Genomic DNA, 22,965 nt, shown 5'->3' with positions numbered 1-22,965 from the left:
AAGATTTGGTAACAATGAACCTTGTTGTATAAAAGGAAGAGGGAGAATCTCTCTAACCAAAGAACTTATATGTGATAATGCCTATTGGGTAGAAGGACTAAAGCATAATTTGTTAAGTGTGGCATAGCTACTCAATAATGGATTCAAAGTAGAATTCATGCATGGTAAAGCAAGACTACTGGATGGCAAAGGAAAGCTGATTGGATTAGGTACTCAAACTAAAAGTAACTTGTTCTATCTTGAACTAGGTGAATATTCATGTTTCATTGCTCAAGTTGAAGAAAGTTGGTTATGGCATAAAAGGTTGTGTCATGTAAATTTTGATAATTTGGTAAAGATAAGCAAATTCAAGAAAGTAAGAGGCATTCCTAACATAAAGAAACCTGAGGTCGGTCTATGCAAAAATTGTGAGATTGGTAAAATGGAAAAGACTAGTTTTTAAAGTAAAAACTATCAGTCTAAAGATATATTAGAAATTGTGCATACTGATTTATGTGGACCCATTGGAATTGAAAGCTATACTAGAGAAAAGTTCTTCATTCTTTTTGTTGATGACTACTCAAGAATGATGACAGTCATGTATCTAAGAAACAAATCAGAAGCATTTGAAAAGTTCAAATGGTATTTGGCTAGAGTAGAAAAGGAAACAGGGAAAAGATTAAAATGCTTGAGGTCAGACAGAGGTGGAGAATTTATTTCACATGAGTTTACTAATTTTTGCATTGAAAGAGGAATCAAAAGACAGGTATCAGCCCTTGGAAAACCCCAACAAAATGGAATAGCTGAAAGAAGGAACAGATCCATCATGGATTGTGCAAGAACTTTTATGACTAAAAAGAACATTCCTATCAAATAGTGGAAGGGAGCTATCAGCACTGTAGTTCATACCCTAAACCGAGTACAGCTTAAGAAAGACTCATTCAAAACCCTCTATGAGTTATGGTATGGCTATAAACCTAATGTAAGTTACCGTAAAGTATTTGGAAGTAAATGTTACATTTTGAAAGAATCTAGAAAAGGAAAATTTGATGTGAAAGGTGATGAAGGTATATTCTTTGGATACTCATGCAAAAGTAAGGCATATAGATGTTTGAACTTGTCTACTCACAAAGTCATAGAAAGTGCACATGTGAAAGTTGATGAGTTTGCAAAAAGGACTGAAGAAGAAAGCAAAAGGGAACCAAAAGATTATAAAAGGTTTGTCATCATTGAACCTAATACAGTACCAGTTACATTAGAGAATCAAGAATTTTCTACTTTTGAGTCATCTGTAACTGAGTTACAGGAGGTTCAAACCAAACCACAGCAAATCAAGTTAAATTCAGTGACTATCGAGCAAGTGTCTACCGAGTCTAAAGGACCCGAGACAACATCTACCGAGCCAGAACAGACAGAACCTTAAGTTGAAATGCAAGAGGATAATAATGACATTCATTCAAAAGAAAATGAACCTTTATTAGCTAAGTATGTCAGAAGACATCATTCAGCAGATCAGATCATTGGAGATAAATCTGAAGGAACCATGACAAGAAATAAGGTTAAAGGTACTTGTTTACTTGCTAATTTTGAACCTAGAAATATCAAAGATGCATTGGGAAATGATAGTTGGATTGAAGCTATGAATGAAGAGATAGAACAAATAGAAAAAAACAAGACATGGACTCTTGTACCTAGACCTAAAGACAAAAAAGTAATTGAAACTAAGTGGATATTTAGAAACAAGTTGGATGAAGTTGGTAAGGTATCAAGAAACAAAGCTAGACTAGTATGCAAAGGATATGCTCAAGAAGAAGGAATAGACTATGGAGAAAATTTTTCTCTTTTCGCAAGATTGGAAGGAGTCAGAACCTTACTACCATATGCTACTCACAAAGGATTCAAAGTTTATCAAATGGATGTCAAGTCAGCATTCCTCAATGGTATACTGGATGAAGAGATTTACATTGAACAACCTGAAGGTTTTGTTGATCCAGATAAGAAGAACATGGTCTGCAAATTACACAAGGCATTGTACAATTTGAAACAAGCCCCTAGAGCATGGTATGAAAGATTGCGTAACTATCTTATTCAGATTGGTTTTCAAAGAACTAATGATAACAGTAGCTTGTAGATAAAGGAAGGATCAGATGATAAGATTGTTTTAGTAGAGATATTTGTAGATGACATTGTGTTCAGAGGAAATGATGATCTTTGCAAAGAATTCTCAGAACAAATGAACAAGGAATTTGAAATGTCTATGTTTGGTTAAATCAAATTCTTTGTTGGTCTTCAAATTCAACAGAATAAAAATGGTTTCTACATCACTCAATCAAAATACATCAAGGAGATATTGAAAAAGTTTGGAATGGAAGATTGTAAACCAATTGGGACTCCTATGTGTACTGGATTAAAACTTACCAAGGAAGATGAATCAAAAGAAGTAGATCAAACATTGTATAGATCTATGATTGGAAAGTTGTAGTATGTAGTTCATACTAGGCCAGATATTGCCCTTGCAGTTGGTATTGTAACAAGATTTTCAGCAAAATCAAGAGAAAATCACATAATGGAAATCAAACGAATAATGAGATATTTGAAAGGAACTAAGGATTATGGTTTATGGTACAAATTTGGAGGTAATCTGGATTTGAAAGTGTTTACTGATGCTGATTGGGTAGGAAACTTTGACGACAGAAAAAGTACAAGTGGAGGTGCATTCTTTCTTGGAAAGAGGTCGGTTTCTTAGACAAGCAAAAAGCAAAATTGTACATCCCAATCTATAGCAGAGGTAGAGTATGTTGTTGCAGTAGTAAACTATTCTAATATTGCTTGGTTTAAATAGTTGTTGTAAGGCATGAAGGTGGAAATCAAAGAACCAGTTGTTATGTTCTGTGATGATACAAGTGCAATCAACATATCTAAGAATCCAGAGATGCATTCCAAAACCAAGCACATTGCAATAAAATATCATTTTGTCAGAGAATTGGTGCAAGATAAGGGGGTCAGTGCAAGAAGTTGGGTCTCACTTTTGGCCAAAAAGTGGAAGTGTTTTTCCTGTTTTTGAAATTTTTTGTCAATTGATGTCAAAATTTGAGGTATTTAAAGATTGAATATTAAAAAACTCCAAAAATAAAATTTTTAGTGTTCGAAATCTAGTTTTTGAATATGTAATTTATTTGTGCACCCAAATGATAGATTATTTTTTTGGTATGGATCTTTAAAAACTACTTTTTCAAAATGCCTGTTTCAGGACCATACCATGCTTGTGTACGGACACCATAATTTGACACAAATAAATGAATTTTTCCAAATCCTTTTGAAGGGAGTTACCTAATGCACCTTAGATTGATGAAAATATTTTTTCTTAATTTTTTATTGAATAATTTTTTTATTATTAATTATTAATTGGCTATAAAGGTAAATTTTAAAACCTCTCGTGTACGGACCACATAATTTGATCAAAATCTCACTTTTTTCAAATTTTTTTTTTTTAACATCAAAAGAATTGTATTTAGATTGATGACATATAAATTAATTTAAGAAAAATTATAAAATAAAAAAGTTATTAAAGTTTTAGTGAATGTCACTTTTTAACATTTAGGAGATAGTTTTGATTAATAAATAATGGGAAAATAGAAAATAAACTAATAACACTGTAAAATTTACATTTTTGAATTCAGAACAGCAAGACCTATAATGGGTTTTTGTCTCGTCAAAAAATTCAATAGGAATGACTATAAAAAATTACGACAATACCAAAAATTGTCGATTAAATGCCTTAGAAAAAAAAAAAGGAGTACAAAGGCATGGTTTGGTGGGACCAAGCCTATGCCATGCCTTTCTCCAAGGCAAAACCCCATGCAAAAGTCAGGAGCCATGCCAAATTCTCGCTCATGTCTCACAAATCGGGCACTCAATTTGTAATTCACAAATCGGGTGCCCGATTTCTTTAAACCGTTATACCAACTTTTATAAAATTGGGCACCCGATTTGTAAACGGGTACCCAATTTTTAAGAAATCAGGTACTTGTTTTTGATGTACCCGTTGGGTCCCAAAAGCTGCCCCACCAACCCAATTTCAATGATTGAAATGATTGAACAATAGTTTCGACCTGCAACACCGAATTTCGTCACGCTTATTCTATTTTCTTGTCCTCTTATAAAATTTGCAGGCTACTGATTCAAATTCAAAACTGGTGCAAACATGGGATCAAAACAACAAAGAAAGAAGAAAGCAAGAGTTTTAAAAGATGAGGAGATTGCAGCAAATAAAGAGAATGAAACACAACGTCAACGAGAGAGAAGATAGAGAATTAGAGACTTGAACAATGTTTCAAAGGAGAAAGACATTGAAGATACCATGATGGATGAAGAAGTCAAAGAAGAGAACCCAATACAAGAAAATTCAGGTGCACATTCTAATTATGCGTTCAATACAGGTGTGTCTCCAAACCTTCAAATTTTCTCTCATGATGAAATTGGTGATTTTTTAGAAGCAGGTTACGATTTAAACGATTTAGATTTTCTTAATGAGAAGCAATTGTCAAACAATCATGCACAAACACTCCAATTGAAATGCCTGACCCAAAAAAAATGCCAAGAAAATTTGAAAATGATATTCAAATCTCAAATAACAGTGAAAATAGTAAAGTGTCTAAAAATAAAAATTGCATGAATGTAGACATAGAAACACCAACTACTAAACAAGCATGTCAGGATGATAGTAATGTGTCTGAACATAATTTTCATATTCCTAATGATGTGTTAGATAATCTTGAGGGATTGGTTTCATGGAGACAAATTAGGACACATGCTAATAGATTGTATAGGCATTTTTTTTATAACAAGAAATTTGGGTTTCAATATCAACTAATGTTGCAACTAATTAAAATGTCTAAAATGCGAAAAGTAATGAGAAGGTCGAGAATGTATGCAAAACCCAAGAATAAAAATGAGTCTCCACTATTGCTAGTGCCTTTGATGTTATTGGAAAGAGAAGTCAGTCTAAAGATAAGAATGTAGCACGACGGGCAATAACAACAGCTTTAGTTAACAAATCAACATCTGACAAAAGATTGATTACCAACATAAGGGGATATCCTAATGTGAATCGTAAGACTTTAGAAAGAGCTATAAAGAGAAGGGTTAACTTTGAATGTGATCCAGCAAATATTTAATGGAATTCTAGTGGTAAACTCCCGAGATGTGATATGAAACTTACTAGTGAAATCAAAAGTTTGATTGAAAATTTTTGGCATGATAATACAAGAGTATCACCTAATTCAAGAGATGTTCTTAAATTGAGAATTGGGTCAAAAATACGTGATCCACATCCTAAACACCTTTTGGACATGACTCAAACTGAATTGTTTAAAAAATTTGTAGATGGTTAGGTATTAAATATTACCATTAGTCAAAGATCTTTTGAAAAGTGTGTAGTGCCTGCCCCTAGTTCACATTCTATTATCATTGTCAAAATCTTTTAAGCTAATTTTATGCATTGATTAATTTTAGAGATACTAGATTTACATTATTATGATATTATTTCATGACTTTGATTACAAATGCATCGGTTATTGCTTAGTTGATTTCATTCATGTGTTGTTAATGGTATTTTGATGATCCTAGTTAGTAAATGTGGTTTCTTTCATAAAAATGTTAACATGATGTCTTTAATGATGATTATGTTGTATTGATAGAGATGCATTATTATATGTACGCATTTGATCTTAGATTTGTGATTATTATACTTACCCCATACTTGCATGTGTATGGTGTGTGTGTTTATTTTATCTTTCTGTCTGGCGTGTTTGATGTGGTTAAGGGAGGGAGTCGTAGTCACCTTCTAGTCGGGATCTACACGATGAACCACTCCCCGCCATTGTCTGTTTAGTTTAGATATATTATATACATGTACATGCTCGTCTTTTATGCAGGATGTAGGTACCGGGCATCGACTTCCCTGAATTGCCAGGATGAGCGCGCCCTATTACAAATACTCAAATGGTGAGAATGGGAAGATAATGATCAGGTCCAATCCTAGCCATAAGCCTATAATACTTGTCCTGCAAGGAGGACTCGTAACAGACTGTCTACCCTTTTTAAACCCGTGAGTATTTTGTGCGTATGTTGTTTTGTGAGTCTTTGATGAATTTCTATTAATTAAGTCTAATTAATAGATTAAGTTAATAATTTAATTTAATGGAAAATTAATATGATATTATGAATATTTAATTATATTTAATTAATTGAGAAATTAATTAAATATAAAGAATTGAATTGGAAGATAAAAGCTATAAGATTAAATTTAGAACATGATAATATTTATTTAATTTAATAATAATATATTTAGAGTTCATTTTTAAATAAATGCTAAATATTATTGTTATTTAAGTTAATAAATATTTATCAAATTAAAACGTTCAAAATATATTAAAAAGGAAAAAAAGATATTAATTATGGAAAAGATTTAAGTTCGCATGAATGAGTTTTAAATATAAGAGATTAATTTAAAAGATAAAAACATGTGAACTTGAATAAAGGTATTTTAATAAAGTACGCATGAGATTAAAATTATAAATTAACTTTAAAAGCAAAGTCAAAGTGGAAAGTTAAATAAAGTAATTTAACAATTCACTTAAAGTGCATGAAGGATTAATAAAAGAATATCTTAATTAAAAAGAAAATTAATTGTGCATGAATGAATTAATTAAATAAGAGAGAATGAAATATTGGAGATAAAAGTTAAAGTCTAAATTTAGAACGTGATTATATTTATTTAATTTAATAATAATATATTTAGAGTGCATTTTAAAATAAATGCTAAATATTATTGTTATTTAAGTTAATAAATATTTTATCAATTAAGTTTCTAAAAATGAAATTAAAAGTGAAAAGATATTTAATTATCATAAAGATTATAGTTCGCATGAATTATGCATGAGTTAAAAATAAAATTAATTAAAAGATAAAAATGTGAACTTGAATAAAGATATTTTAATAATGTGCACATGAGATTTAAAAAGTTATAAATTTATTAAAGTAAAGTGGAAAGTTAAATAAAGTAATTTAACAATTCACTTAACGTGCATGAAAGGAATAATAAAATAATAATTTTAATTAAAAGGGAAATTAATTGTGCATGAATGAATTAATTAAATAAAGTAATTATTATTTTAGAGTTGTGGGGACAGAAGCCCTAAAAGGTAATTAGATTCTATATTAGAGGGTTTTGGGTCATTATTGCACACAAAAGTTTTCAGGGAACACACTTTTGGAAAGGGGAGCAAAGAAATCTTTGGAAGCTTGGAAGGGTTCGGATTAGCAAGGGTTTCACCAGATTGTTAGCATCAGATCAAGGTAGGGTTTGTGAACCATTCTAGAAACACTTTCGGATCTTTGTCTTCTTCGTGCTTGTTGGAAATTGCTTTCTCAAATTTTATTGAATGAATCTTGCTACCTTTCTTCTAAATCTTTTGCGATTTGATTTCTTCTGAGAATCGGGATTGAAAAAAAAAAAAAAAAACTATTTAGAAAACCTTGTTTTACTTCTGAAAGAAATTTAGTATTAAATTGAAATTTGGGTTTTGAATTAAAATGGAATTAAGAAATTTAAATTTGGAAGGGGTTTGTTTTTGGAAATGAAAATCTTAGGATTGAAATTTCGAAGGGTTCAATTTATTTTTCCTATCAGTTTAATATCGTAAATGTTATTAAAATATGTATATATTAAAATAATATTGTTATGAAGTTCGTTGAGAAAAATATTATAAAATAAAGAATATAGAATTATAATACAATTCTTAAAATTTTCATATATAATAATTTATCTGAATTTATTAGAAGGGTTGTTCTTCTAATAAACAAAATTATTGAAATTTGACTTAGTTAAAAATAATAATAATAATAATAATAATAAAATAAAATAAATAAATTTTAAAAATTAAAAATTAAAAATAAAAAAATAAAAAAATAATAATAATAATAATAAAATTTATAAATTTAAAAAAAAAAAAAAAAAACGCAAATTGAAACTTATATTGAAAACGAAAATTGAAACCTTACATTAATTCAACAATATATTATCAATCAAATCCAACTGTGAGACTATGATGTTTTCTATGTACTGTCTATATTTCTTTTTGGATTTTGGTGTTGTTTAGATGTCGACCAGTCTAGGATGTACACCAGAGGTTTTGTGAGATTTCTTGGATACTATTATGTGGCTAGATGTTATTATGATTCTTGTGATTCAAACTGGAGTTTATACTTATGAGATTTGTTTTGTGAGCATTTATGTGTATTTGGATTTAGTTTGATCCATCTTGTTATCAGGTTGCCTGTTAAGGAACCAAGTTTGATCTTTATGGGTGTTGTGGTATGGGACACAACTGTGTTTTTATGTGCTTAGGAGAGGTTGTCTAGGTACGTGACTTGGGGGTGGCTTGCATAGGGGTCCGGGACCCAAAGTGGTCAGTACCAGGGTAACCTAATGCAAGTTATGTAATAAGTGATAATCTAGTACGTAAAATTTATGGGGGGAAACGCACTAAAAAGATAAGTTAGAGATATTTGATCCACCCATGCCTTGAGTGCTTGTATAGACTAAGGATGGGAATGAGATGAGTGCCTCGTCTTCTTGAGAGGGCTTTCTAGTTTCCACATGTGTGATGTTGAGGGTCCGGGGTTCAGAGTAACCAGTCCAGGGTAACTCAACGCTTGAGGGTTCGAGGTCTATTTAGAGATCAGTCCAGGGTAACTCAAGCAGCCATGTGATGACACTCCCTAGTATGTAGCCTAAGTCTCCTCTGTAGTTTTTGTGTATCTCTGGTGGTGTACTTATTGTTGGATGTGGTGTACTTATTGTTGGTGGTGTATCTATTGTTGGATGTGTTTTTTGTGGTTACTTACTTTCATTGATGATGATTGGTGTTTCATTATGTTGTACTTTTGACATGTGGTTTTTGACTTGAGATGATTATCTTTCGTTGACTTTATCTTATGATCTTGGTATTTGGTTTATACTTGGTTTGTGTATGATGTTTGGTTATGTGGTGTCGATATTGGATTCAGTGTTCTTTCTTTGGATTATTTTATCTTCTTAAGTAGTATGTGTTACCTTTGAGGTAGTTTTGGCTATTAGGGGTACCTTGCCTAGGAATGTTTTATGTTTGATAGCTGTTTGTGGATCGTTCATTATCTTCCCTGCACGGTGGGAGTGGAAGCCTGACTAGGTAACCACGCGGTCGGGAGGTAGTGCCTTCTTACCATTTGAGTTCCCCTTCACATTGCCAACTGTTGGATGTTTGTTGTAGAAGATGTACCTTTATCATTCTTATTTCTTATCTCAGAGACTTCTTTTCAGATGAAGTATATATGTTATCATGTATTCTGTTGTACAGTATCTATTTTCACATACCCTGCGACATGTGTAGTGGATGTTATTGATTGGATGCACTTTCATTGTATGGTTTATACTTATGCATTTGCTTATGCGATTTATGTATCTGTTATTTCTTTATGATCTTGAGACATTATACTTGGAACTTAAACTAATTAATTTAAAATCATTAAATGTGACTCAACGTAAAGGAACTCTTGAGGAATTGAAACTGTATCTATATTTGCATATGTGTATTTGTTGTGTATGTTCATATTGCTTCCGCATTAATGTTATCTTGATGTTGTTTAAACTTCAAAAAAAAAAAAAATAGTTCAGTAAACATTGTTACATGTTAGGTTTATTTCTCTTGGGTTCCCGAGCGGGGCGTTACAAAGTGTAAACCATGGTATGTAAGGATTAACAAGGAAAGAATCACATGTTGTTGTAAAACTCATATTCAATTTCGTTATCATTATGATGTATTTCAATCTATACATGGTACCATGCATAGTAAAGAAATGTTGCAAGAATGTGGTACAAAAATACCACCTCAAACTATAAAATATTTCATATCAGGTTTGTTTTGTGAGCCACCTAATGATCAATACTTTCTTTTGAATAAATGTCTTTCTAGCACATGTGATATGTGCGGCAATCTTTCTTTGTTAGATGAATGTTTGCATGAAAATGCTTTGACTACTTTTGGACAACAATTAGTTGAGGTAAAAAGATTAAAAACTATTGAATATCCATTGAAGGATGGGAAGTTTGGAAGAAGGTGTGATCTAGTTACAGATAAAGTTAGTTGTCATGCATTTATGGATGATTTTAAGAGTGTGATCATACCAAAATATGTTAAACACTCTCAATATTCTAGATGGCTGGATGGACAATTTTGCATATGTAAGAATACATTTCCAATTGGTACTATACTTTCAGTTGTTGACTTTGCAGAGAACTACATGCTTGCACTGCAAGAAGAGGTACAACCACAATATTACAATTTAGTGAAAGTAACAATTTATCTTCATATAGTTTATAGGCATGCGCCTGATAGTACAGAGGAGGATCGAAAAATATTGAGAGAGTACCATTTTTATTTAAGTGATAATAAACTCCATTCATCTGAGTTTATCCAATATTGTTTCAAGGTCTTTTATGATAATTTAAAAGAGAGACAAATTCAAATGACACAATATTGGATATGGTCAGATAATTGTACAGGACCATTCAAGAATGCTAGAATGTTCTATTAGTTGAGTAGGACACATAAGCAAACTAGCATCCAACATGTGTGGAGTTTTTTTGAGGGTAGACATGGTAAAGGAGAACATGATGGTGTTGGTGCATGTGTGAAGAGAGCCCTTAGTAAAGAGCAATTAAAATTTGAGGAAAGAGCTAAATTCAAAAATGCACATGAGATTGTCGAATGGTGTAACAAATATTTATACACAGGATCAATTCAAAACTCTACAATCAAACATTTCTTCTACCTAGTTGAAGAAAATAATATCCCTTCAAGATATGATTGTGATACAATTAGTGGTTCAGCTAAATGGCATTCATTTAGGAGTTCAGATTCTAACACTTGGACTATATGGATTAGGGAGCTTGCTTGTTTTTGTCAATTTTGTCTTGCAGGTGAATGGGAAGAATGTGAGAATATAGAATGGGTTGAAGATTGGAAACAAATATCATTAGCACGTACTAACATGCATTTTGAAGATGATATAGTAAATGAAGGCGAAAATGTTTCATTTGCACCAGAAAACTATGATCGTATTTCAGACCTCATAGAACCTGGTATGCACAATTTAATTAGATTTTTTTTGCGATCTCATGCTTCAATTTATATAATTTTCATATGTACACAAGTGATTAAAGTGTTTCTATACTTTATCTTATCTTGTAGGACATGTTTATGCTATTGTTGCACCTAGTGATAATGATGAACAGACTGAGTATTGGCTAGCTAGATGTGTGGAACCTAAGAAAAAAATGACATGTCATCAAGTAGACGATGATGGTTTTGAGTATCCAATCAGATCTATTGTTGTAGATGGCACCTGGCTACGTAGATACCTAACAAGAAGAAATGATTTGCCAACATTTGAAGACTACCAAACCGAAAAGAAGATTTTACACTATTCTCATTTGGTTGTGGCAATAAATATCAAATTAGAAAGATACAAAGGGAGACCCGCCAATAAGGTATTATGGACAATTTCAATGGACGAGCACGAGACAATCATAGATGCATTGCAAAAGAGAGAGGATGGAGATGGTACAGTGGGATGACTACATTTAAATCAAACACATGTAAGTTTTTTCATTATTGTATTATTTCTATATATATGTACTTATATAATTTAATTACATGTATGTTTGTGTTGTCAATACCAATTTAGAGAACTTATATACCTCTTATTCAGGTCTCAATTATAATTTATGCAAATTTAAATGTTAAAGCGGATCGAACATCAACATCTTGTGCAATTTCACATAGTAAGTACATACAAATTACACATATATATTTACATAGTTCAGATACACTGAATATTAGTTTATGTGTTTATTAACATGTGTGTTTTTGTTTTACATTTTTATTTTACAGGACCTCATTTGAAGAGATGCGATCAACCAATTTTATGTTTCAAATGAGTTCAGTGAACTATAAATATATCATTGACATTGTCTTACATATATTGTGAAATATGTTGTACAAAGTAATTCAAAAATGAGAGTTTACTTCTATTTGAAAGTTAAGGTTATGTGCACTTGATAAATTATTATAAATTAATTGTCAATTTAAGTAATGACCTCCTATTTTGTTCTATTACTTTTACATTCAAGCATGTTTAAATTAATGTTTGTTTGAAGTTTCAAATTACTATTGATTGTAATATGAAAAACAAGTCACTTGCACATGATAATTTAAAGACCATCACTCATTGTATTCATTGTATTGATTATATCTTTCATTACCAAACAACACATTAAGATCACTTATGATGTACATTGTTAGGTACGTTATCCATACATGTGTGTCTTAAGAGGACATGGGAGTCATAATAAGTCATTATGTTTGTTATACATTATGATAGGTATTCATATGTTTACTACCACATAATAGGTCTTATTAGGTGATAATGAGTCTTACATTACCAAACAACACATTAAGATCACTTATGATACATTGTTAGGTATTTTATCAATACATTTTTTAATCAAGTAGGTCAATTTGATTTGTATGAATTATCTCAATGCATAAATTTGATGTGATATTTATCCAATAATGCTCTATAGATAGTTAGAATTATTGTTCATCTTGCATATATACTTACAAAATGTGTCATATGTTCATGAATAAAATATGTCAGAATAAAGAAAATGGTTTGAATATACTTAAAACATGGTGAAACATAGTAATATAGGTACTACATACACAAGCATGATAAGAAATCGTAAAAAAATAGTACATGGTCTAACATACATCATAACATTATCTATGAAGTGAAAAAATACATGGTCTAACGTACAGTTTTAACTATCCTAACACAAAGTGTACATACATCATGAATAATATATATACATCATAAAAACACAATCTATAGGTGCCAACAAGACCTAATCTATCTGATCAAATGTCCTCTTTGCTCCACATGAAGAGGACTCAGATGGATCATCATGTATAATATGAGTCGTCTCGTCATGTCGGACACCCTGTGAGGTAGATGTATCACCCTGTGTAATAGGAGGCACGTCTCATCATGTACTTGCTTAATTGAAATGGGTCTCAAAATCTAGCTTGCAAATAAATTAAATATTCACTACATGATAAAATAAATTATACCACATGAGATGGGTGTCCCTCAGTAATGGGAGGAGGTGCACTGTCAAAACTACCAAATGCAGCATTGGTGAGGTCTTGTAATTTACAATACATACATTTTTTTAATTTGATTTTAGAGCATAATGAACTATACATTATGTACATAAATCACAATACTGACCTCAAATGACAATGTAGGTACCTCCATCTGGCCAAGTCTTGTGCTCTCAGCAACACTTGTGGTGATGTACTCCTAAAATTATGGATACATAAATGTTTAGTCAAAATTAAATATACATGAATATAATTACAAAGTACATAATTTGTACACTACATTTTTTATACACTATAAATTAAACATGTATATATCATACTTGAGTGGTAGCCAATGTCACAGATGTGTCTACAGGTATGCTAGCATGATAATCATAAGATGGAGTCAAAAATAGACTATACCGAGGCCTGTATGGATGAGTATGATATCCATGCTCCTGTTCGTAAAATTAAAACACATAAAATATATATACATGTGAGTCAAAATTGTTCAAATTATAAGTTAATAATAATGTACATACATAAAAATAATACAAATTATTTATCTTCAGTCAAAAGTTCATACCGCATGTATTTGAGGTTGTGCCTCAGTGGTAACTGGAGTAGGACTTGTACTAACATCAGTATGTGTAGATGCAAAAAATCCCTACAAAATCATATAAAAAGAACATATGAGCACATGTTATAAATTCAACTTTGAATGTACATTTTTATAGTGTAATTCAAAGTGCATACCGTATAAGGGACGCCAACATCTGTAGGTCTCGAAAAAAGACTATACTACCTCCTAGGAGGAACAGTGTCATCCATCCTCTGTTATTTGAAAATTACAAATTAATATAGTTAATACAATTACACATATATGTAGAAATTAAATAATTATGTGTTCTTTATATTTATATTGAAATTAAAATTTTACCTACTACTCTTGACTCTCTCCAAGCTCTCCCTGCTGCATGAGGTCAACAAATGATGACATGTCTATCTCGTCACTACCATCACCATGGGCAGCGTATACATCATCATCAAAATCTGCATCCTCAGCATAATGGCCATCGTGTGTTGCACCAAGATCACTCTGGGGGCCTGTGCATATGCCTCCACAGCTAGTACAAACATGTCCAAGTGGAGGAGCATGTACCGCCTGCGTCCACTACTGTACTAAATTTCCTGAAAGGGCACTCAAATGGGTAAAAGCAGATGAAATTGCATGATGATGGTGAGGAGTAGGCACAACAAGTGCAAGAAGAGGTACAAGGGGCTCAGCTCGCTTGCGGTTTCTCGTTCTATCACTCAGCTTTGCCCCAGGCCTATCCTGAGGCATCCCTCTACCAACCCCCTCAAATTCTTTCATATCAAAATAGTTGGGTTTCAAACCCAACTCAAACTCAGCCCATAAATTCCTAAGGAAGTACATGGGCACCTCATGATTAGCGTGTGGTGGATGGTCAAATACCATCCACCACCGCTCCCAAAAATGTGCTGCTATGTGTGGATGTGTACACCACCTAATGGAAATGCAAGGCTTCTTCTCACTAATTAGTTCACTCGTCTTAGGGTTTACAAAATAATGTTGAAAATTTCCTTTACCTATATGTAGCTTATAAACCTCTTTGTATGGTAAGCCATCAGAGTAGAAGGCACACATGCTTTCCCTCCATGATCTAAATGAATCGATGTCTAAATCAAAATGATGAATGGAGTCAACCACACCTTGCATGCTATCTGCAAGACGTAGTAGGTGGGGGGCGCGGGGGGGGGGGGGGGGGGGGGGGGGGGGGGCAGGTGGGGGCGAGGCGGAGCTTCTCACGTCGGATAGCCTCTATATCACTCATGAGGTCATTGAGGTTACGCCTCATGGTCTCGTGGAGCTCATCCGCAGTGGGTGGTGGAGGTGTGGGTAGGGGTGGAGGTGGAGGTGGAGGTGGAGGTGGAGGTGGAGATGGAGGTGGTGGAGGTGGGTGTATGGGAGGGGGAGGGGGTGGCGGTGGGTCCATCAAATATAATCTGCATATATATTTAAACAACATAAAACATAAAACACATCAAAAATACATCACAACATAATACACACGTATGAAAAAATTACTATTTAATAAAATTTAAATCTAAAATTTATCAACTAGATCTATATAAACGTGCATATCTTTATTAAAATAATATCAATTAAATAAATAAAGTTAAACACTTAAGTCAAATTAAACATTAGATACTAAATTTTTAAGTATGAACTCATTATGAATTATACATGTTCATGTCTCAGGATGAAACAAAGTTAAGATTATGACAAGGTTATGGTTTACAATTTTGTTATGTTAATAGTTTTTATGATGGCTAAGCTTAAGATTATTATAATGATTGTGATCCTTTAATGTTAGGGAACTTACCTAGGATTATGGTTTTAGTTAGAATTATATTTACCTGTATCGGATATTTATTATGGTCCTAAGACGAGAGTTAAGGTTACAATTATCTAATGAAAGCTTAGAGATAGAATTATGAATTGATTAAAAAATATTTATGATTGTAGTTTGAATCCTAACTATTATCCGCTTTTTAACATAAGTAGTTTTCTATCAACAATGACACATCCAACATGAAAAAACATTAAATACCAAGGACAAAGGCAAAGACAATTATGCTATATAGAAAGGATAGAACAAACTTCACAATTGTTCAAAGAATCTAAAATCTATCACATGACATTATTGTTTTAAAGTAGGTCCTATGAAATTTTACAAAAAGCAGTTGGCTGATCAAAAATTGTTCTTGGAAAGGTGTCAAAAATGCTCTTGTCATAGAGCATTCAAAGGATTCAACCTTCTATGCAATCATATGACCATATTACAAACATAATAGAATAGGGAGAAGAACAAAGAGAAAAACCTTGTGTGACACAAGTACAAATCTCAACACTTAAGATAGGCACCCCATTAACTAAGTCACCTAGGGATGAGGGGAATTTTGGGGCTTTTGGGAATAAGGGGACAATTCTACTATATAGAAAGGATATGAAAAACTTCATGATTCTTCAAAGAATCAAAATCTAAAACTTAACTCATGCATTATTCTTGTAAACCTGGTCATATGAAGTTCTACAAAAAGTAGTTGGCTAATAAAAAATATTCTCTAGAAAGGTGTCAAAAATACTCATATCATAGAGCACATGCTAACATTTCTCCATTGTTGATCAGATGATAGAATTATTAGCAGAAGTTTAGATTACATTGCACACAAACAAGATGTTACAAGAAAACTAGGACAAGACAATGGCACTCATTCTAAAGGTATGTTCTAAATTCTTGTCACATTTTGGAATAACCATGTAAAATTCACCTTTGGCATTTACATTAGAAAGGGGGAAAAGATGTAAAGGTGAAAATATAATAAGTTGCATATAATGTGTAAAGTATATTGAGTATATATGTATGGGGAAGCACCATCATATTATGTACATATATAGGTATTGAGATAAACATCTCTTACAAAAGCAATTTCAGAAGATCTCAAAAATAGAGTATGGCACCAAGTTGAAAACCTTCTTACAAACTATAAGTGTAGATCATGTCAGGTAATGAACTAATTTACATGTGAACCCTATCCCTAACCGTATAATAATCCTAATTCTAATCATAATCCATAAAAGCTTTGGCTATGCATTTTATTGCCAAAGTAATCCCTTGGCTATCCACAAAATGGTCCTAATAGATTTATATAGAAGACCAAATTGATTTAAATAAAATGAGCAGGAAGAAGAAAAAGTTACACCCAATATTCAAGGAGAGAATCTTTTAACATACTTGAATTCTACCGACCAAAGTGAGATAATTAGAGTTCCAGTTGTTGAGTTTTCCAAAGATTTTCTTGTTGATATAAAGACACATTTCATTTTTATGTTAGGGTTTACTACAGATGGAATCCCTAGGTACGTAACCACTTAATTATGAAATCTCCATCCAATATCATGTTTACTACACAAGGTAGGGGACTCAATATTTAGCCCCAATAAGATAGATGTAGAGACATAAATCTTAGTACCCGATACAAAGAAAAGAGGTCCAATTTGATCATTAAATGACTCGTGTTGCACTCTTCTAGCTTAAAAAGAATATAAATATATTATCAACAAACTATGTACATTACATACTTATTAATTAGTTGGAGAGTAGATCCTCTAACTTTTAGAGACAACTTGTTATCTCTAAGGAGATAATGTAATGAGTCAATGTTCAACAATAAAAAATAAAGAGGATACAAGAGGACACCCTTTCATAATTGATCTAGAGAGTCCTCAAAATTATGATCTAACCCCATTAATTTCTTTACTAAAACCTTGACACCAATCATAAGAGAGGACACCATTTGACATTTAATATTGGATGGAGGGCTTGCAACATCATCATAGTGAAACTCCATTCCACCCTTTTGTAGACATTTTCATAATCAATTACTTGAGCATGCCTACACTCTATCCTAGAAATGTTTCTCAATCCAAAGTCTTCCAATAGGTTATCAAGTTTTCCAATATGCATAAATATCCTTAACAAAACACTTTTGTGTAGGGTTAATGATCTTGGGTAGGATATCTCCTAGTCTAGAGGCTAAGACCTTGGCAATAATTATTTTGTATGATACGCATTTAGGAGTGTCATGTCTCTAATTTTTAATGAGATTCTTATCTCCCCTTGGGGATCAATTGATTACTTGACCTAGGGATTTTATGAGCCCTCTGTTGATCACTTGATCAATTTTATGAGCCCTCCATTGATTACTTGATGTAGGGATTTCTCATTACTAATTTTTTGGATGGAGGAGTTGATTTATGATAGAAATGGTTTTATCACTTGGAATAATGCATCTTCATTCTAGGAATGATGGTTCTCATTTTATCCCTATCTTCTAAATCATTTTGAACTATCATCATCTTCTAACCAAAAAAATTGATAGTAAAATTAGGAAAAATATCTTACTATATATATCACTAGGGGGTGGGTATTTCTTTTTATAGAATAAGGCAATATTTTGTTATGTGGCCTTCCATTCTGCAAAGGTAATAAACATTTAGGCTACCCATCCAAGGGTCTAGTCTGGGCTCCTACTTGCACTGATGTGGACACCTCCACCTCTTGATGGTCAGGGAGGGTTACTTAATTAGATGTCTGATTCGTTCAAGTCTCTTCTAATTTTTTTATGATGTATCATTTTGAGACCTTGATATCAATGTTTAATTAGTTTTAGGATTAGGGTTCAATTTGGTTTGTACTGTTTGATTAGGTTTACATGCTTAGGTTTCAATTAGGACAAGAGTTAATAAATTGAATTAACTTTTAAAGTGCTAAATTTGGTTTTAGATATAGAATTTTAGTTAGAGCTTTTAGATTAAAAACCAACATTAATTCAAAAAAGTTAGGTTTGAATTTTGTTTTGAAGTGTTCAATATATTATTGAGTTCTAGTTTAGGGTGATTTGGTTTAGTCTTAAGGTCAACGTGTAACTTGGTTCAATCTTCTAGGGTAATAGTTCAATTTGGTTAATGGTTGGGGAAAGGATTTTTAAGGTTAAATTCAAGGTTTCTACTCTTAAGTTGGGATATATAATTAGGTTTATGATCATGGTTTAATTCAATTTGGTTTATAAGTATAATATTAATTAGTTAAGGGCCAAGGTCACCTTTCAATCTTAAGGTTTGACATTTATAAAATTAGTACTCAAGGTAAGATAAGAAAGTTATTTAATTATTTATATATTACCTGGTGTAGGTTTTAGCAAATTAAGATTAATTAGGTTAAGATGATAGTAAGGGTTATGATTAGAGTTAAATTCAATACAAATTGACATTATAGAACTAATCTTAAATGACGCCCCGCCAAGGGATCCAAAGAACTAATCAAAAGTTTTACTAAGCAAGCAATAACATACATACAATAATTTACATTTATAAAAAACATAAGAGATTGCATTCCTTAATGAGCACATTTACATTTCATTTTTAAATAATTATAAACTACTAAAAGTAAAATAAATAACACATCCACATGAAAGTTCATATTAACTACTTCAGTTCAATCCATTTAAATAATTTATATACATTTGTTTCGAATGCCACTTGGCAAATTAATTCAGAATGCACAATCATCCATTGTACATGTCATAGGGTATGAAAGGCTGAAAGAATATACATTTATAAAATAGTTTACATCATCCATTTTCGATCCATGAAAAAAATTACAATACAATTTAAGTAAAATCATTTTAAATACTATAAGTTTTTTGTTTGGATCCCTTGGCCAGCTATTATGTGATTAAGTATTTTATATATGTTTAGGGTTTTATTTATATTGTTAGGTCAAGATTATAGTTTAAACAATGAATTTAGGTTGAGGTTATAGTTAAAACAAGGTCGAGGTTATATGGTTTTAGGTCGAGGTTATAGTTAAAACAAGGTCGAGGTTATATGGTTTTAAGTCGAGGTTATAGTTAAAACAAGGTTGAGGTTATATGGTTTTAGGTCAAGGTTATATTTATTTGTAAAATTACATGTTTAAACAATAAATTTACATCTAATCTAATCATTCAACATTGTAATAAATACATACATTAAATACATTTCAAAACATCTAAAATAATAATTTTTTAAATAAACATTTACGAAACTATATTTTAATTAACAAATACAAAAATTTAAACATTTAAATTCATTAACAATATAAATTTTCAATTTTGCATACATATTAAAAGTGAAAAAATAATAAATTAACATACATATTAAATTGAAAATTGAAAAAAAAAATTAAAATAGTATAAAACATATTAAAATACCTGTGTATTGAAAACTAGCAGCAAGGGAGTAGTCGGTAGGGCTGAAAAACAGGATCCCATATGCGTCTCTAATCGGGCTCCTATTTTTGAGGTCATGAAAATGACCTCAATAATGCCAAAAAAGCACTATATAAAACTTTTACAAATCGGGTACCCGATTTTTAAGCAATCGGGTACTCAATTTTTTTAAACTTGGGTACCGATTCTTAAAAAGGTGGGTGCCGATTGTTAAGCGGCTCGAGCACCCAATCCATTTTAAATATCGGATACCCGATTTTTAAAATTTGGCTCGGGTGCCCGAAGCATAATTTTAGAAATGGGTACCCAATTTTTAAAAAATCGGGTACCCATTTTTGAGAAGTACAATTCTGCAGATCTAACTTCCATGGAATTGTGACCCAACTTCTTGCGGTCACCCAAGGAGATCAGATTGGAATATGTTCATACAAAGGAACAAATTGCTGACATATTCACAAAACCATTACCTAACGATGCATTCTTGTATCTAAGAGGCAAGTTAGGGGTCACTCCCCTATCTGAAGTTCACTAAAATGAAGTTTTAGTGATGCATCAACTCATACCAGGTTGAAGATCTATCAGTTGATGCAGCATAATCGAGAAATATTGCATATGAATTAGTACTAAAGGTACACTGAAATTCATTTGAGTTGAGTTGTCTTTGGCATGTGTTGTCAAAGAGGGAGAGTTTTACTGTCATATCTGTCTAAAAAAAATTTAAGATAAAGAGTTTGCTATGTAATTCCTTCACAGAGGGAGATTACTGTAAGAGGGAGAGTTTTCTATCTTAGAGGGAGAATTGTTATGTTGACATGTTGTGTTGCCATATATGAGAAAAAACTTGTTTTCAAATTTCATTCTGCTATGACATGTTGTGTTTCCATCAATGCCAAAGAGGGAGATTGTTGGATACAATTGTTAATTGTGTATTGTCTTTGATGTTACACAAATCTCATATCAGCCATTAGACAGAGTCTACCAAGCTCAGATGGTTAGCAAAGTAATTTATAGTTACTACCGAGCATTCTTGAACATTACACAGTAAGTTAGCTCTTAATGAGCTCACTCGGGCATCAAAGGATTTCATAGCAGAAAGTTAATGTTAACCGAGCTCCCAAGGTTAACAAAGGGAAAGTCAATGTCTACCAAGTTCACTCAGTCATTGAAGAGAAAGTTAGCTTTTATCGAGCTCACTTGATAAGTGAAGGAAGGTCAGTGTTTACCAAGTTAACTCGGTCTCCGAAGGAAGTTGCAAGGTTTGTAGTGTTTACTGAGCTTCACTTGGTTAACACTAGGGAAACCATTCTAGAGTAGTGGTCACCGAGCTGGGTTGGGCAGTGAAGAATTTTATTGTTCTAAAGAATTAAGTTTTATTATTTTGTGCAATGTTTGCAGCCGAGTGATTTAATGTTTTCCAGTTGTTGTAACTTGTAATTGAGCTGACTTGACAATCTATAAGGTGTATATGAAAGGTCAAGTTGTGAATTCATGAATATGAAGAGTGTGGATGCATAAGAGTGTGAATGTATGGATGTAAATGGAATGAGTGAATATTGAATATATGAGCGAATGTTGTGGAAGGATTAGATATCCTTATGGAGCTACAAAGTTGTATTCGATTAGTGAGGATCTAGTGAAGTAGAATAGAGATCTATATTCAGCAAAGATAAGTTGCATATATTTCAGATCACTTCATTGTTGCTTTCTGATCATTGTAATAGTGATTCAAAATCTCTTAACAGATTTGGTTTAATAGCCATTTTGTAAATCCTCTAACAAGGTGACAATTCAGTTGAATTTTTCTTAAGACCTCCAACCAGGCCACTCCTTACAGGGTGATTAAATCCTCTAACAGGGTCACACCTAACAATGTGTTTTGTAACCTTTAACAGGGTTGGCTCCTATCAGGGCTCACTTCAGAAGAGTGAAAATTGGTGACTAGTTATTTGGTGGTTTTTCTTATATTGGATTTCCACATTAAATCTAGTGTCTCTTGTGTTCATGTTATTTCCTTTATGCATGCATGTTAATCACTTTAAATGCTTAATAAGTTAACAGAACATCTATCAAGTTTCAGCATTTATTTGTGTGGTTACTGAGTGTTAGCAACAACTATATTTTAAGACATCTAAGGATCTGTGGATTTATTTTTGTGGTAACTGATTCACCCCTCTCCTCTCAGTTACTCCATCTCTATTTCCAACATTATCCAAGCTACCATCCCATGCTTCTTCTTCTACAAACTCAACATCATGACTTATTATTAACTTCTTTGTGATAGGATTGTATAGCCTATATGCCTTGGATTGTTCACTATATCCCACAAATATGCACTTCTCTCCTCTATCATCTAATTTTTGTCTCACTTCTTGAGGTACCAATGAGTGTGCCACACAACCAAACACTCTCAAATGTGCTATATTGTGCTTCCTTCTGCTCTAAGCTTCTTCATGTGTTTTATTTATTACTGCTTTTGTTGGACATCTATTTAGTATGTATGCTGAGCATGCAACTGCTTCAGCCCAATACTCATTTGGCAATTGTTTTTCCTTTAACATACTCCTTGTCATCTCCATAATTGTTCTATTTTTTCTTTCTGCTACTCCATTTTGTTGTGGAGTGTACCTTGCTGTAAATTGTTTCCATATGTCATTTTCTTTGTAAAAATTCAAAAAATCATTTGATATGTATTCTCCACCTTGATCAGTTCTTAATGTTTTAATAGAGTATCCACTTTCTTTCTCAACTTTTACCTTGAATTCTTTAAAGACTGCAAATACATCTGATTTATACTTCACAAAATAAACCCAAACTTTTCTACTAAAATCATCAATAAATGTCAAGAAATAAATTTTTCCACTTAAGGATGGTGTTTGCATTG

Source organism: Cupressus sempervirens, chromosome 9, assembly GCF_028749045.1.
Source record: "Cupressus sempervirens isolate cs-2001-9-10 chromosome 9, ASM2874904v1, whole genome shotgun sequence".
Lineage (NCBI taxonomy): Eukaryota > Viridiplantae > Streptophyta > Pinopsida > Cupressales > Cupressaceae > Cupressus > Cupressus sempervirens.
The sequence above is the reverse complement of the archived record's forward strand: the minus strand, read 5'-3'. Positions refer to the sequence as shown.